Below are 16,723 nucleotides of genomic sequence, written 5' to 3'. Positions count from 1 at the left end.
AGCAGAAAAGGACATAATAAACTCAACACAAAAAATAAACCTAGGGCAATCTCTTTGAAATGATGGTGCACTTTTTGTTTTTATTGACGCTGACTACTATTTCGCTTATTTGTGGTAATCACGCTTGACTGAATCACTTAAATGTAAATCATATTTGGTTCGCTGCCGAAGTTATTGATTGTATTTTTTTTAAACCGGTATACCTGAACTTCCTAAGACCACCTGTGTATTTGCTTGCATGAAGCAGGTAATCCCTACTGCGGATATAAAGAGAAATCATACACAAACAGACCGAGAGTGTAATCTGTAGTGAATGTCAGGTAGCGTCATTTTTATCTCCATATAAAAGTTCTAGGCTGAATTTAAACTGTCCAAATAATTGATTTGACGAAGCTCATCGCCGGGATATCGCGCGATATATTTCCCCTGAGGATCGCTCTCTCCAATTCAACTGTCTTGCAACTCCGAAAACAAAAACACGCGCACAATAACCGCCATCCATCTATCCTTCTTCCTGTAGTTTCCACAGGGCAGGCAAACGCACACTCTGCACGTTCCGGGTTTACGCAGACAGGCTCCTATTCGAAGCCATAATCAAAAGATAAAAACAATCCAATAGGCAGTCACCGAAGGCCGCATATTTTTGGTGACTGCATAAAGTGGACCTTTCATCAGCGACGCTTTTCTTATCTCTTGGCTAGGCAAGCATCATCTCGTTGCTGTTCTTCGTCCACTTCAACCTATGTGAGGCAACCAAGCTATTTTTGTCGTTCTTTTATGTACACGCTTGAGCGCGCCTGCGCTGAACGGATCTGGTTTCCAGCACTGCGGGATATTGCTTCCGACTGAGCCGAGCATTGGGGGAGCGCGATCGTGTCGGGCACTCTTTTAATTAAGCCTATCGATCTTTAGACTCGGCTGAAGGCACTAAACAAAGGTTCTGTGGGAAGGGTGACGCGGCCCGTCAGTGCCGACAAGGCCAAGTGTTCCGCTTGACCGTCGGCGATTTCCACTTTGGAAAGTCGGCTTACATTTGCATAAATTTCAAAGAAGCAAAGTACAATGTGAAAGAAGCAGTGCAGCTGGTGAATCTTTCACGCGCACAAAGAGTCTATTAGTAGACTACTAAGTTTACATCGAAACTAGCTTTGGGGTTTGAAAAAACAAAATGCATTGTATATGCAAAAAAAAAATGCTTGTTTATTTATTGTTGTCATTTCTTTCTGCGTGAAACGAAGCCTGGGTATTCATCAAAACGAGATCTGAAAGCTATTTTAGTTATGAAGATATATATAATGTTGCTATATTTAATATTATTATAAGAATTTGAAAGTCCCTTCAAGATTAGAATAAAGATCTTAAAGTCATATTTTACTTTGTGCGCTTGAAGCAGTTTTTTTTCCTGTTATAGAGAAGAATCTTTTACGATCTTCTAAAACTCAACGTTTTATGCTCTCACTTTTGAGGATTTGCACACGTTAGTATAATAGTTTCCACATTACTCCAAGCTTTTACAAAGCGCGGGGTAACAATCACGGTACACACAGTTAGCGCAGTGGACGAGCACAGGAAGTAGGAAAATACAGGACAGAGCGCTTCATCTCCTTCTTTCTGTGTTCATCCAATGTGATAATATTGTGTACTATGTTTAAACAACTAGGTCGTCAATTTATTTTGTAACAATCACAACAGCGTCCTTGATTGGCTCCAAGTTTTCTATGGAAGGCAAATTCTCCATTGGTTATGTTCCTTGTTTATTGCATGGCTGTAGTGCACGCGGGACAGTACATTGTGGTGCCGCTTTCTATATTCTGTTGCCAAAGTTCGTTATAGCTCTCAAAGCACGGAGTGCTTTGAGAGCTATGACATTGAGGCATTTGAAGTAAACGCATAAGTTGGCTTTGCAACATAGCATGCTACAATTTACCACAGAGTTGTCTACAAGTGGTAGAAATATCGGATCAAAATTTTGAGAAACATTTACCCGAGTAAAGAGTATAATAATGATAACTGGTCTTCAACCTACGGTGCCACCCGATAACCGCGCACCCACTGAATAACGTGACAACTCACAGATGGCGACAGCGGTCCCGGCAGTTTAGGGAGTCTTTCCTACGTTAGCTTGCAACAGCTGCCCAGTCGGTCCAAATGCAGACATGTAGCTGAAATTACTCGACGAACCATCTGTTTTATTTGTTTTCTGTCCATTCAATGTGTTGTATTGGAACAAAAATAATTCATTCACTGACCATTATAACAGCGCAAAAGTGCGCGCCGTTTATGCTTCGGAAAAAAAACCTGAGGTGCCGTAAGCCACCGGGGCCGCGCTGCCGCCATCTGCCAGTTGTTATGCCAGTCGGAGGGTGTACGTATAGCACATGGGTGCCTAAGTAGAGAAAACAGTATCTCCTGTTTTCTTTTTACTCGGGTAAGTAACGATTTTTGGGAATTATGGTGCGAAGCTTTAACCGCCTTCAGTTACTTCTTTATTAAATCGTGTTACGGTAAGTTACCAAGATGATTTATGCGGTCACCTTAAAAGCTTCATCCATATTTGAGTCGTGGTAAAAATTATATTATTTGTATAAGAAATGTCTCAATCCAATAAACGCATACGATTAAATAAAAGCATATAAGATATAAGAGCATTGCGATTGTATTTAAGAAGTTATAAAAGTCTGATAAGATGTTTCCTTTAAGTTTCGGATAAGTTTCTTATAACATTAGATATAATCTTAAATTGTTCTTATATGTTTTTATAAAGTTATATGCTCTTACATGGTCTGATCCTAGCATATGTGTTTATTGGATCAAACAATTTATTAAACATATAATACATTTTCTCTGGGGTGCACGAGGTAGATTATGTATAAGCAAAGGACTCTTCTTTTACGAGGCTTACCCTCCGGTTCCTCTTCATAAGAAGAACGTACACGAATGTTCATGATTATAAGAATAGTAAGAGCACTTAGACGACGCAGATTCTTAAGGCGAAATAAACTAAGTTGTGTTACCGTCACACCTTGGCACAATATTATTTAATTAGCTTTCTTGAATTTCTGCAATATCTCTTCAACCATCGAAAGTCAGATTAAGCTTAATCTGTTTAGGTTAAATCTAAACATCTGAAATCGTTAATTTCACTGGCCGTGATTGGAACGGACGGAAACACCCTCCGCGCCTGTACGTTGCAAGACGCAGATTGGGCTGCAGTGAAAGGAGGTGCTTATTTGAGGCAAGGGTATCTTCGCAATGTGTTTTCCTACAATTATTTTTATTTGTCTACATGACGCTGGATAATTGTGGTTACCAGTTTAAACTCGAAGCGCTCCTGAACATTATTTCAAAAAAGTAATGGTGCGAAAGTCCTTTGGTCGCGACCACATAAAAAACTTCCGTACCTACTTTACTTCGGGGTGCAGTTTATCTCTGGTTGCTACATGTCTTGCGACAAATAGCAACTACAATTAAATAAGGAAAGCGCACGATCTACACATATTTTATTATGTTTGGAGGATTGAAATAAAGGGGCTGCATCGTTAGAAATCGGAAGCTTCCTGGCGGGATATTAAAGTGTTTTATGTTGAGTACCTAATCTACTTGTAGATTAAAATATCTCAAGCACAGTGGATGGTAGAGCACTTTACACTTTTAGAAATGCTTGCCAGTCTGCGACCCGCCACTTTATTTTTGCTTCGATGCGAATTGTTCAAGTGCTGGGGACGTTTTAAAAGGCACGCCTGGATGCATCAGAGGGAATTTCAAGCGCTAACGGAGATGTCCTGATGTACGTTTCATAATTGAGAGATAAACTGTAGTGCTGGCGAAAATCTGGAAGAGAATGTTGCGCTCTATGCCTATATTGAACAAATTCTAGACGGAGCATTTTGAAATCAACGCAGTCAACGGACGCGAAAGCGAGGATTACCGGTCAAGAAGTTCTGAGCGACCGTTGCAATAATATATTTATTTTTCCAAGCCGATTATTCGTGCTAAAACTCCTCCAACATGAACTATTCCATCAGGAATAGTCCAACAGAAGGACACGTTAGGCGGAGCCTTTTTTGGCAGGGCTTCTTAAAACGAGTTTTCACTCCCCTCCAGACAGCTTTTATATACACAAACAGTGCTAAGACATGCATTCGTTGAAGTATTACTTTATGAATGCTAGAACCTTTAGCAGAGCAGTGAAGCTGCACTGGCAAAATTGCTCCTCTAGAGCAATGGCACCGTGCAGTTGCATCATTTGGAAGACAGTCAACATTCATACTGCTTAAGGAAATATGCAGTCATTTCTTTTATATATTTAGGCCACCCACTGGTCCCACCAGCCTCCGCAAAAAGTGCGCTTTATTATGTGTTTTTCTTTTAAAATTATTTTTCACGGGCGAATACTTATGGCTTGCGAGCAGGGATGTGCAGTATATCAGATACAAGTATTTGAAATCCGTATTTCAAATACTTTGTGTATTTTGCCTTTGTGTTTAATTACAAATTGGGTAATGTATTTGACGTGTGTATTTATATACTAAAACGTGGGTATTTCAAATACAATTGTAATTAAATACAATTTTGTGGGCGAAAATACATCCCTCAAATTTATTGACACGACTCATTTTGCTCATCCTAATTAAGACGTGTCCAAAGCTGCTCTTTATTCATCTCAACGCCAACGGAAACAACAACCCAAGAAACACTTAATCCCTTAATCTCTGCGGCAGTTCGCGTCTCGCTCACCGCGGGCGACCGCGGCACTTGCCTCTATTACGTGAAATAAATGTTATTGCCAAAGTTACAATGCATGTTTTCATGCATGTGGTTGTAAGATAGTCTCATTCCTTTATTCGGACATGGGGCTTTTTTTCTTTTTCTCCTCCGGCTTTATTTTAAAGGCACTGTCCAGAGCAGGAAGAAAACTACGTTCTGCACCAAATGCAGTGTCTCTCAATCAAGCACAAGCGTTTAGTGACCTTGTGATTACGGTGCTAGTCCAGGGCAAGAATAGTGACGAAATCGACGTTCACAGGCAGACTGTCTAAATAAGTGCCGGTGACAACTTGTGATGCTTTCCAGCCTGATTTCCATCCATATTTTTGCCTGGAACATTCTAAATGCGCGTGTCGTCCAAATTTTCATAACAGGTGCGAGTTGCAATAAACAATTCTCTAGATAGTGCTGCGCGTCATGGTCGTCTTGGTTCTTTGTTGGTCTATACCAAAATGTAATCGACAAAAAAAGCTGCTTGAATCTCTGTACTTTTTTCGCCTATTACGTCCAAGGTGATTGCATTTTTTGTGTGGTTATATTTCTATTAGTTTACTAGAGCCTCGCACACTGACTCCCGAGTGTGCGATGGAAAATTAAAATGAGATACCCAGAAACCCGTTGCAGGTGCCCTGAAGTCGCTGACGCAAATTATGAGGAATGTATTTGGAAAAGTATTTGGAGGAGGCCAAATACATTTGGTTGTATTTGTATCTTGTACTTAAATGCTTTTTTGGAAATGTAATTAGATTTGTAATTAAATACATTTTTGACGAAGTATTTTGTATTTGTATTTCGATACATATTTGCATGTATTTTGCCCGTCCCTGCTGGAGAGCAATGATCGCCTAGTTAGCGGGCGGGAGAATTTTGAAAGTTAGTTATCTCAGCGTCCTCCCATGCGCGTCCCTGGTGGTATTTTTTATACATATGGTAATAGTAGCGTGTTCCCGAATGTTCAGTTATTATGAGAACCGTAGAAATCTCAATTTATGCTCAACTGAACATTGCTTACTTTTTAAAACATTAAAACAAGTACTCTCAGACATAAATGACACTCTCCATTTTTCCTGCTCACGGACTCGTAGGTTGGACGATTACTTGAGTTGGTATTTTAGAAGGGCACTTATCAAGTGACATTTCATTTATGGTTTGGTGCAGCTCAGTGCGCATCTCAAGCATGCGTCATCATTGAGTTTACACAACAGAGCCACGCGTATTCAATCCAGACTGCAGAAAACACCAATTGTCGTCCTCCGACGTAAATTAAAAAAAAATTATGTTAATCTCAGTTTTGTCTCAGAAGTACAACTTAAGAAACCCCAAAAAAGTATAAAGAAAATCTAAACGCACAGAATTAACAACAAGGCTGACGCAAAATTTAGAATATTATAAGGGTGACTGCACGATGGTCCAACTGCTGGCGTTATTTGGCGCTCTTGACACCTAAAGGGAAGTGCGCCGCTCCGCCTTGGCAGCATGTTGGCGGTGCCGCCAATGGCTTCATGAGTATTAGTTCGGGTGCCGACGCGCCGTTTGCATTTCCACTTTCGAATGCCAATGCCACGTCTGTTTTGACGCACGACCGCGTTCTTCCATCTCACGCTGGGGCAGGCAGGAACAAAATACTTGAAAACAAGGTATTTAAATGCAAATACAAAATCTTCAACAACAGATATTTTATCCCAAATTCAATTACGCTTTTTTAGAAAAGTATTTACATTCAAGACGCAAGTACAACGAGAATATCTGAATATCTTCAAGTGCTTTTAAAAATACATTTTGTGTTACAGACAGAGATGCAAGATTTAAATTTAAACAGAAAAAAAGCGTGTCATAGCAATGAGCGGAGTCTAAATAAGCAACAAATCAGAAACAATTGAGTGTTGCAGCTAAAAAAAAAGGTAAAAATAGCTTCAAAGGCCGAGTTGATATATCAAATCCTTTTCAAGCAACATGTCATTAATTCGATGTAATAAAAAATAATCACTCAATAATAAATTTATATTAGTACTGATCCTGTTATTCCTCGTTCCACTTTTTTCCATTTCTGTGTTTATTATAAGCAAAGCGCAGCAGATTTCAAGCTCTCTGCATATAATTCCCTTCACGATCGAGTGCCGACTATCGCATTTGATTGCGAAGAAAAGTGCCCAAAAGTGTATTTGGGCGGTATTTGAGATACATGTATGGGAAATACATTTTTTTTTGTATTTAAATAGGGTCGACAATTACATTTCATAATAAGCAATTAAATTCAAATTATATGATGGTCAAGGTATTTTAAAGACGTATTTTGAATACTTGAATCTGAAATAGTGCTGATTTCTGTCCCACAGTAAATGGTTCGCACCTTTTTATTCAAGAAGCTACCTTCATCCAGCTTGGCTGTTTCCTTCTCACGTGATTAGACACGAAGGACCAGCTGAACATTCGAATTCAATCGTGCTCTCGCAGTGTAACCGACAACGACGGTAGCTCAGCACCATAATGTTTTGTGTATTTCTGCCTACGGAGTCCTCATCGGTTCACGACGATCAGGTAACTACTATGAGACGACATTTTGGAGTCTGAGGGAAATCTTAAATCCTCAAGATAAGCATCTTCCGCTCCTAATTTTATCAGACTGACTTTCGCCCGCTGATAAGTTGAGCTCGGCCTACTGGTAACGAGACCTAGACGGTGGCCCTTTGTCCTTTGCGATTTTAAACCACCGTCTAGATGTTCAACCAACTAGCCCCCCTATTAATATTGATGGTAATAAAACGATCGCAGCTTTTATCACCAGCGCATGAAGGAATCTGTTTTTTTTTTCAATTTCAATTCTTGCGAAACTTGTTTATGCCGACTTTGACAACGAACTTTTTGCGTAATGCAGTTCCCAATGAAGCTGGCCTTATTTAGAAAGGACTGACGCAAGACTCCCTGTCTGTCGGTTGCCACACAGTACTTGCGTGTCAAATGGCTCTGCCGGAGGCCTCACCGTGGTGCCATTTTCTTGTTTCAAGCTTCCAATATATATACTGGTGCAGAGATGTCGACGTGCAAAGCAGCGATTGTGTAGGAAAATGTAGGAATCCGCGTAAATAAGTTGCGAAGTTGTTAAATAACAATCATATAGGTATTACTCCAACGTTTGCATTTTTAGAATAGTGTTTCTTTATGGAGAAAACATTTACGCACCGGTGAGAACGTGCGCATAGGAGATACTTTTTCATTCGTGTCGGTTACAGTTTGCAGGCTGTATTTCAAAGATTACCGTAATACCAAGTTTCAAGAACGGAAGCGACAAAGTACTAACCAAAGAAAAGTCACTACACCTGTATTTCGTTACCCTCGATCTCTGCTCATTTTAATGTGACCGCTCAGAAGGTCGCCTGCACGAAAACCTTTATAATTGTAATGTGTCCCCGCATACACAGCCCGCAACTATTCCGCCACCTACGTTATTAAGATAAACCTGAGTTTGGCGATATCAAGAAATGATTAAGAAATCGAAAGCAACATGCGCGTTCTTAGTATGGACAGTCAAAGCTATATCATGCGCAGAAATAAATATCACTATCACTGTCACTATCAGAAGCTGCACTGTAAGATGAGCGTCTTCTTCGTGCGCGGGTGTCTTCCGTCTTTATTCTGCTATCACAGAGATCTAGTCCGAATATTCCGGAGGAAAAACCGCCTGTCTCTTTCAATTCATAGAAGATTCCTTGTACTGTGCTCACTTTTGATCCAAAACATTTTTGTTTCTTTCAAATTTATTTCTCCTCGAGCATGCTAGAACTAACTTTTGTAATCTCCTTTTAGTTTCATTTTCGTTGCGACTATGTTTAGTATTTAATGAATTGCAATGCCACAAGAAACCTGGGGATAGTTCCTGCGTTCAAATGGTTCGACAGGTTGGTAAGTCTGATTTAGTAAGGTACGTTGTTGGGCTAGTTGGTTCATCTTAGTAAAACATATAAAATAGCGCAACAGAAACAAGGACAAGAAGTAAACAGGACAGGCGCTAACTTTCAACTAGTTTTATTCTGGAAAATCGAACACATATATACACACGACAGGCAAAGCAGCACCACGTAAAAGTTGATTAATTTTTCACCCGATCATTCAAAAACTGAAATTCATTACAATGAAGAACAATAGAAGTGTCGCTGACACATGCCGTCCCACTTTTTTTGATAAAGAAAGCTTCCAATAGCTCTCGAGCGACCGTCTCTCGGCTTCTTCCTAGTATCCGCATCTGCTGAAGTCGCGGAACACAGCCACACGTGTTGCAATGTATAGGCAAATGCGTGCCATATTTATTTTTTACTGATAATGCGTGCTCCCGTGCTCGGTCATTGATGCACCGCCCCGTCTGGCCAATGTATACCTTTCCACAACTCAGGGGGATTTCGTAGACCACACCCACTGTGCAGTCCACGTAAGGGGTGACGTGTTTTTTTTGTCACACACTCTAAAAAAAAAGGGAGTAGTACTTCCTCCCTTAAAAGAGGAACTCGCATGTATCATATATTGCTCTACAAATGGAGGAAATTTTCCTCCTACAAAACGGGAGGAAATTTCCTCCCCTAGGAAGGGAGGAAAGTTGCCACCTATTTTTGCTCGTGGAGAAAACGTTCCTCCCCTAAGAACGGAAGAAAATCGCCACCTTTTTTCGCCCACTGGAGGAAACTTTCTCCCCTCGTGTAATTCATATAACTTCCACCAGATGGCGCTCAAAACAGGGAAAAAAAAATGTTGGCGAAGTGCCAATTTGTTTTCCAACGCTACACGGCAAATACAACACCAAACATACAGAATACACGAAACACAAGGAGAACACCCCACAAACGCAACAACGCACCGACACTGAACCCCCACCCCTCTCCATGTACACTAACTTCGCACTCTCTCTATATATGGCAGCCTTATTTTTGAATCCGACTTGGCCGGTGACTGCCATCATTTGTCGCATAAACACGGAGAGCCGGAGCGAATATTACTCGTACTTCATACATTATTTCACTTGTCTCTTGGAATAGCCCCTATCTCTTAATTCAACACCCTGATCAAAGCAAATGTAGATCATTAGGTTAATTAACTAAAATTTAATGAATATATTTTTAATAAGTTCGAAGAATCATGTTGGCAATGCAGTGTTGAAATGCAGTACACTGGTGCTAAAATTTGCCACCGAGCTATAGCTTGATTGGAGTGTGCAGTGCCAGTGTAATCTATTTTAGGTTTCGGCGGGGGAATGATTAATTTTAATTGTTGCACAAGAATTTCAAGGAATTTTTCAAACAAAAAATATTCCTGGTTTTAACAAGACTCGTTGCAAGAGCAGGGGACATATCTTGGGTCACGCTTCGCCACCCGTAAAAGTGAAATTTAATATTGTTTTAATTTTCTAACCTGGAGCGTTCTACCTATAAATAGTAAGTGCCGGGAGCGATAAGGACCCACGAACCATGACTTTGGTATCACAACCGCTTGAAAACATCACGCTGCCCAAGTCAAAAAGTTAAAAAGCCCGTGTTGAGAGTTTTAGATCGTTCAGTCACTTCCGCAACTCTATAAGCAATCCATAATGGGTATGGCCTCCGCTATATGTACCGTGGCGGAGCCGTGTTTTCATGTTTTAGAGAACGCTTGCAACCCGTTGCAGAATATAGCGTTACGAGAGCTAACGCAATGCAACTATTTTGGACACTAAAGCTAAAATAAAAGGTTGTACAGCAATTGTTAGTAATATTCTATTCATGTCGCTATCTAAATAGAACGTTAATAGTAAGCTTATGTTCATCCTTGCTTCCTTTAAATGTACGTCCAGTACATTTGCGACGAGCAGACTTGAGATCCACGTTGTTGACGCCGGGTGAACTTGGTCGTGTGCTACAGCCGGCCAGCGCTCGTTTCGCGACACTAGAGAAACCGCGCGATAAGGGACTAAGTGGGCCGCATAAAAGAAAACAAAAGTGCGACGAAATTATTTGTTTACTTTACCTTCTTTTTTTTTTTTTGCTGTTGTTGTTGCGAGTGCGTTATTTGATATGTAGCACACAGTAGCAGGAGATGCCGCACAAACTAAAAAAGCGGCGGTGAACCGTCCGCTTGGTTGAATCATCCGTTCCTTCAAGACCGCAGATCCGGCCTCCCTCCCCCCCTTCGCCCCGCAACCAGAATGGAATGTCTGTACTACCCTTTCTTCCAAGTGGACTCTTCCCGAATGCATGGTTGACCTTGTCTCCCGGATTTGTTGCTTCGTTCCTTCGCCGCATCGTCATTTCAGCGTCCTTTCTTGTGCAGGGATCAGGCTTTAAAAAAAAAATATATATATATATATATATCGCGTGTTCCCGCAAGCCGGTCGTGGTCCCGATGTTGACGGACTACGACGTGTGTCGGACGGCAGTCGCTCGCCGCATCGCAGTTCTCCTTCCTATCGACTGGATATGCTGTTCTGTTTTACACAGAACTGAAATAAACGCTGCACGGATTACCTTTCGCTGTATGGTACGTACGCTTTATTTCAAGTGTATATGTTTTTCGCGGAGGTGACGGGGCTAGGAACGTATAGACGTGTCGACTCGAATAGAGCAGCGATCTTAGCAACAACGTGATTAAAGAAAAAAATGTTCCACGCTTATGACGATTATTTCTTGTGCGCCCTACTTGTTACTGAAGTTAAAGCCAATAGGCAGGCGAGCTGGTTAAGGATAGATAGTTTCGAGTCTGTCCGTCCTTTTTTTGTTCCCTCGCTCCAGGGTCACTATGTCCACTTGTAATGTAGCAAGTAACGCGACGAAAGCTGTCGTACTTGCCATGCCAGTGATAAGTCGCCACCTGTACTTATCGCAGCTGCAAGGTTTCATTCACAATGAATAAGCGCGATCTCGAAGCGGGCACATACGGCGTGATTCTTGCGAGACGCACGCTGCGCTACGCGCCTCGCTTTTTGTTTTGTTAAACTAGTGTACCTCCGCTAGCCCCCGCAGCTCCGCTTTTTCTCTCCTAGCACCGCGCATGGGCAGTAGTGGGATTGATCTAGGTGACGGTAACCAATCCCTCAAGTTGCCGTCACCGCCATTGAACATGTTCGCGGCGGCAGCGGCGGTTCGAACCGCCGCTGCCGCCACGAGCATGGGGGAGGAATTTTCGTCCCTTTTTCAAGCGCCACCAGGTTGCGCTGCATCTAAATCGGTGAAATGGAGGAACGGGTGCGATTTCCTCCCTCCCGTAGGCGACAGGGAGGAAAATCACCTTTTTCCTCCATTTCTCCTCCCTTTTTTTTTAGAGTGCACGGTGCTTTTGCCTCCTCATCAGAGATGCGGGCGCACAATCCAGCCAACTTCTTTGGGGCAGAGAATACAACTGGAACATCGTACTTGGTTGCAACTTTCTTCAGATTGTGGGCAACCTTGTGTATGTACGGAATGACCTCTGGTCTTTTTGTTCTCTGCCTCGTTGGGACCTTTCTTTTCAACCCCTTCATTTTTTGTAAGGCGGTCTCCGCCACAGAAACCAAGACCGAACACGGGAAGCCAGCTAATTCCAGTCTAGAAATTTGGTATTTAAAACTAGCATCCGCCTGATGGTCACAAGACTTCAGCAGTGCAGACTCCAGGCACGAAGTTGCAATCGCTCTCTTAACAGTCCTTGAATGCGCTGAATCAAAAGGAAGTAACTCTTTCCGCGCGCGAGGTCGATACATCCAGCACACACGTCGTTCGTTGATGGTGATGTTAATATCTAAAAACTGCAAATGATTGTTGTCAGGAAGCTCATGAGTAAAAAATAAACCTTTCCCATGTTGTTCAAAAGCTGACAGAATACTTTGTACTGTATCAGAGTGCGTCACAGGGGTGTTAGTTTTTAAAAGTACAAGAAAATCATCCACGTATCTAAAAACCTTAAGAACATTGTCGGCGTCTAAAACACGATTCAATTCACGATCAACAGCGGACAAAAAAATGTTACAAATCACCGGAGCGACGCATGACCCAATACAAATGCCTTTGCGCTGGATAAACAGCTTGTCATCGAACGACACAAACGTGCTACTCAGATAAAATTCCAGTAATGCCATGAAGCTGTCCAGAGGAATACCAGAAGCATTCTGGAAAGCCACCACGCCACTTCCTTCGATACACCCGATGACAGAGCGGTACATTTCTTCATGCGGCACTGAATAAAACAAATCCTCTACATCAATAGAAAAAGCGTAACCAACAGAATTGTTGGTTACGCTTTTGATTGTTTTCGTTTTCTTTATTTTTGGTTATGCAAAAAAAGGCTCCGCGTGAAAACAGGATCTGATTTCCTCCGATGAAACATAACAAATTCTTACCTCTGCAACCAAATATTGCACAGAAAGGACCCCCGAGAAAAATATAGGATAAGTGTTCAGATAATTCTTCTGAGAGATGTAAGTTATCGACGGAAAAGAAACGCTGAATACTTAATTGAATAATAAATTATGACGACACTTGTTCAAGCCCTAGATAAAAGCAAAATATGACACTGCAGAAAGACTGCAGTTTGGTATTTAATATAGCATCACACAGCATTATTTCTCAAAAGCTTCTCGGTACTACTCGTACCAAAATCATAACGGGCAATCACAGCGCCATTTTTTTAGGGCTACCGGTAGCTCAACGTGCTCTACATAGGGGCGTTCTAGCGCGCTCGCATATGCCCGTCCCCCAAACACACAATAAAAGAAAAACTCTCAGAAGTACAAGTTTTTTGGCACCTTGCGAGTTTTCATCGCGGTTCGTTATTTGAGTCTTCTCGAAAAGGTCGCGCCAAAGGGGATGCTTTTTCCACTTCATACATCCACTATAAGAAGCTTAAGGTGAAATGCGTCAGGGGAAAACTTTTTTTTTTTAATGTTTGAGGTAACTGAAATAACGTTTGACAGCTTATTGCGCTTGAACTCCTTTCAGTAAATCTAGTTACGTTAGTTTTAATATAGCTTTTTTATGTTCTAGATGCAATGCACGCGCGAAAAAAAACATGTTCTTGCGTGCACATGAGGCATAGCCAAACACCTAAAACAGTCTAGAAAAGTAGGCTAATTCACTCTTTTTAAAGACCTTAGTGTATTCAAAGACACTAATAATGTGTACAAAACTCTTTTACATTGAAAGAAATAAAACCCGCCAGGGCACCATTCGCAAAATGCTAGCAAAAGGTGTTTTTTTTTTTAGATATATAAAATATAGAAGGGTGCTAAGCTGGGCTAGTTGGTATGATGACATGTCGAACATAAGAACGCACAAAAGACGAGGTCAAAAGAAATTAGCGCACGAGACATGTTTTGCGTGCTCCTTTTTTCTCCTCGTTTTTTGTCCTCGTTATTTGTGTGCTTTAAGGTTGAACATAAATATATACTTGCTAATAACATTTATAGTTGCATTCTACGTATGCTCAAGCTTATGGGTGCTACATTTGGTTGTCATAGGACTGTATTAGGAACAAGAGTTGTAAGCGAATTCTGAAGATACCGAAAATTGTGAAAAGAGAAAAACGCGTTCGATTATTAGAATAGATGTATAAGTGGCACTCCTTCCCGGATAAAATAATATTTTGTTATTATTTTTATGCTGAATTGAAGGAACACAATATTGCAATAGAGAGGAGATCGCTAGGCCTACTTCTCGAAATACCGGGTAATTCAAGGAGACGGCAGGCTCTTTAAATCGACCGGAAAATTCGGTTTCCTAACCTATAGCGCTACGACTTTGTGCAGCGTTGCCCACAGATGGTGCATTTTTTTTGTAAAATTGGCAAAGCGCGAACTTACCTGAGGAGAAAGTAAAGAAAGAAAAAGGCTTGGCTCTCATGGTAACGCAGCGACACCACCGGTCTCCAAACAACACGGCGCCGTTTCGCACGGGAGACAAGAGATGGCGCAACGAACGCCGCCAACGAACGAGCATACGGCGCCGAGAGCCAGCGTCTTTAGCAGGCGATTCTTTCGACTCAAAAGCGGCGCGCGTTCCGCAAACGGCGACAGTCGCAGAAACAAAAACAGGCGCGGTAACAACAAGGAACTGCAGTTCCTTGTCTGCTAAATACGCCGGCACTCGGCGTCGTCTGCTCGTTCGTTGGCGGCAGTTGGCGTCGCGACCGCTTGCGTCATCTCTTGTCTCCCGTGCGAAACGGCGCCGTGTTGTTTAAAGACCGGTGGCTTCGCTGCGTTTCCATGGGAGCTAAGCCTTTTTCTTTCTTTACTTTTTCCTCAGGTAAGTTCGCTCTTTGCAAATTTTACAAAAAAAAAAAATGCACCATTTGTGGGCAACGCTGCACAAAGCCGTAGCGCGATAGGTTAAGAAACCGCATTTTCCGGTCGATTTAAAAAGCCTGCCGTCTCCTTGAATCACCCGGTAATTGTTATGGGCGAAGTCACAATCTGAAAAACAGCGCAGACGAACTTGGCTCATGTTTCTGACTTTCTGGGTCGCCTGGAGGATTTAAAATGCAAATTAAACTAATTTCGCGACCATAGTCACTCTGTATTCTTCATTCATAAAATATAAATATATATTTCATATATAAAATATAAAACCCGAAATCACTTTTTTGTGTGCAAATATTGCCATGTTTTGACCGGCATCACCGCTTAAGGCAACCCTGTTTATGTAGTAAATTTATTCGGGTTTTCAGTGCCCCAGCTTATGCACTATTTGCCTATAATCTCTTTAAAATACTCTTGTCTAAACGCACATTAACTTGCGCAAATGCGCCTGACATTCACAGGGCAGCCGCCAATTAAAAAACGCGGCTTCTGAAATTTTTATTTGTGCCTTTAGCACCGATTGAAAAGTCATCGTTTCTCTCCGATGCAAACACCTGAACTCCAGAAAGTCTTAAAAAAAATGTTCTAAATCTGTGCACATTGTTGTCTTTTGTGCAGTCTTTATTACATTCGTATCTATGCTGACTATTCCTTCAGAGTTTACTTGAAATACACTAAGTGAGATCAGAATATGCGCAGGTTTTGTACCTAGCATAACTAGGCTAAGATGCAAGTAATATGTTATTTAAATAAGACAGGTGCAAGTAGTGGGAGATCAGATACGATACCAATGTGCAACATATTCCAGCAAATAGAGCAAAAGCGTCTGTAGGTCAATCAGTGATATAAGATCGCTTAATTAAAGCGCTAAATTTAATCCCAATAGCGTACCATTCCGAAGCAACGAAATATATGCCATTTTTGCGTCATTCGTGCAGACATTATGTCAGTACCTTGAGTGTACGTAAGATGGAAATAAAGTATATTGAAGCTGCACTATTTTTGCAAAATGTACCGTTACAATAGGACCAATTTTGAAATCATCATCATGACTGTATGTACCAATATCATGTTCCTAAAAGTGGTATGCCAAGGCGATTGGTGAGCTCAAACAGGTTTCGACAGTTCACGACCATTCAGTAAGTCGTGCTTGAATTGACATTCGTTAGCTTGGGAAGTAGCCACTTTACGAGTGTGCAGTTCGCACGCACACATGATAAGCAACGAGAAACACTCTCTGTAATTCGCGGTTTCCCAGAAGCATTCTGTCTAAAGGTTCATAATCTCAAACCGATTTGCAGCTTTTTTACAGTTTGTTTTCTTCCAAACAAGGAGGGAAGGAAGGTAGAAAAAAACTACCTCCCTTCACGAAGTATTTAAGGCTTCCTTTCGTAGTAAGGATACAAGTTAAGATGTCTATATTAGGCTGTTTTATTTCGATTGACTCAGGATGGAGAAAACACAAGCACGAAAACAAAAATTCAAAAATAAAAAATAAAAAAATTAAGCATATTGTTTCGACGAACGGTGAAGTTTCGACGAACGGCCTGCCTTACAACAATCAAGTTTGCTTTGAGAGGAGGAACACAAAGAAGGCGCTGTTATATGTATAATTGACATTGTAATTTTGTCAGACGTTCATAATAGTAAAGCATGACGATACATGAGTCT

The sequence above is a fragment of the Ixodes scapularis genome, unplaced genomic scaffold, assembly GCF_016920785.2.
Source record: "Ixodes scapularis isolate PalLabHiFi unplaced genomic scaffold, ASM1692078v2 PGA_scaffold5__190_contigs__length_132052651, whole genome shotgun sequence".
In the NCBI taxonomy this organism is placed as follows: Eukaryota; Metazoa; Arthropoda; class Arachnida; order Ixodida; family Ixodidae; genus Ixodes; species Ixodes scapularis.
The sequence above is the reverse complement of the archived record's forward strand: the minus strand, read 5'-3'. Positions refer to the sequence as shown.